This window comes from Coturnix japonica, chromosome 1 (assembly GCF_001577835.2).
Source record: "Coturnix japonica isolate 7356 chromosome 1, Coturnix japonica 2.1, whole genome shotgun sequence".
Lineage (NCBI taxonomy): Eukaryota > Metazoa > Chordata > Aves > Galliformes > Phasianidae > Coturnix > Coturnix japonica.
This window is the reverse complement of record NC_029516.1, coordinates 39,287,094-39,289,045: the sequence shown is the minus strand read 5'-3', so window position 1 is coordinate 39,289,045 and position 1,952 is coordinate 39,287,094.

The window sequence follows — 1,952 nt, the reverse complement described above, 5'->3', positions numbered from 1 at the left end:
ATCCATGCACTTAAGTTAATTATCCAAAAGGCAGAGCCATGGAGAGTAACACCTACAGTGTGGAATTTGGCCACCAAGAGAGGCAAGAGGAAGATAAATGCTTAGAACCCCAAGGTAGCACAGGGGGAGAATCACCTAGAGAGCATAAGCTGAGTTCTCCTCAGGTCTTGCTACTGATGTAAAAAAGAAAAAAAGCAACCCTCACAAACCCAAGCATTTCCATTATAATTACTACTGCTAAACCTAATTAACTCTCAGTATGTGCCAGACATAGCAGACCTGATTAAAGTCTCCAGTTCTGGTGTTAAAAGATAATCCAACGCCTTTAAGCTTTTATTCAGATGCTTATGATTTCACTAGAGCACCTGCTGTACAGCATATGCTAATTAGAATTTTTGAATCATAATTGTCTACACTGTCCATTTATGGAAGGAGAAAGGAAGGAAGGACATTTCACCAGCAGCAGAATGCTGACGGCAGCTCCCAAAGGAGTGGAGTACTTCTGCTCCTTGTAAGAGCTAGGACAATTCTGTCTTCATTACTGGAGTTTAGCTTCACCTTTACTGTATTGAAATTATGTTCCTTACCTTGCTGTGTGTTGTTCAAGTTGGTGGAAAACTGCTGTTTGTGGCTAATGGTATATTTTGGATCTGGTTGAGAGAACTTTGTGTCATTGCAGTTTAGTTCTTCCAAATTTGGAGCAAAATTTTCTAAGAAGTCCCTCATTTATTTTCAGAGACATTACACTTCACACTAGAGCAAATTGGAACAACCATGATGACCCTGATGTTATCATAGACTATGGTTTTGACAGAAGAGCTAGCAGAACAAGGTCGTGTGTAATAGGAAGCAACTGTAACCTGAGTTCATCAAAACAAAGCAATATAACATAAGCCAGATCTGATTTTTTTTTTCATTATCCCAAAGGCTTTAATACTGGGAAGGAGATGGACAGCTTGCTTGCCTTTACTTTAAGGCAGTCCTATAATTCATAAGTTCCTAGATTTGTGATTAGAAAAAGACACACAGTTCTTTTTGGCACTTTATTGTTTGCTAAAACTCATTAAAATGAAAAATAAAAACTCCAGAACTAATTTTTCATCAACTGTAAAAAAAGAAATCTATATTTTGTAATAACAGATTTTGAGTAGTTGTTAATTAAAGAAGATTTGAATTTCTGTCCTTGGTTTGTGCTGTGAAATCATTGCTACAACTGAATCCTTTCTTCAGAAGTTTAAAGAAGAAGAAAAAAGAAAAGTCTCCACAAAGATTTACAGGATAACCTTTCTTTTAATCAATATGTTTTGCTTACATGTTTGCCTTTCTCTCTGCCCACTGCTGGTTCTGTGTTTATTTGTCTTTATCTCTGTTGCTTCCTTTTCTGTGTTTGCCATTCTCTGTCCTTCCTGTTTTCTCTGTGTTTGCCTTTCTCATGCATGTTTTTAATGTACCTTTGCTTTTCTTAAAGCTTTCTGTGTGTTCATATTCTCTGAAGGTACAGGGTTATGTTTGGCAATAAGTAACTCAGTGACTGAGTCACCAGCCTCACTGAATTAATGCTGCATCTCTGTATCCTCCTGTCACCTTTCTCAGCCTACTTTTTCTGTCACTCCAAGGATTTGTTGAACTACTGTGTCAGGGTAAGAAAAACAGCATAAGCTTTCTCTGAGGTAAGCATGCTCCCTATTGCGATCTGGTTTGCTCTTTCTAGGTCTTGCATAGCTCATTGCCCTGCCAGAAGCCCTAATATCCTCTCAGTTTATCTCCAAATGAGTCCATACACTTTGGTGAAGCAACGTCCTCTTGCTTGCCCATAATAAACCCAAAGGAATGTGCTGGTTGTGGCTGTGCCTCAGGATATTCTTGATGAGTTTATGCCACAGGATGGGCACGAACTAGTCCCTCATGTTTGAAATGCAACCACAAAATTTTGCTGTGATCTTAGCCCTGTT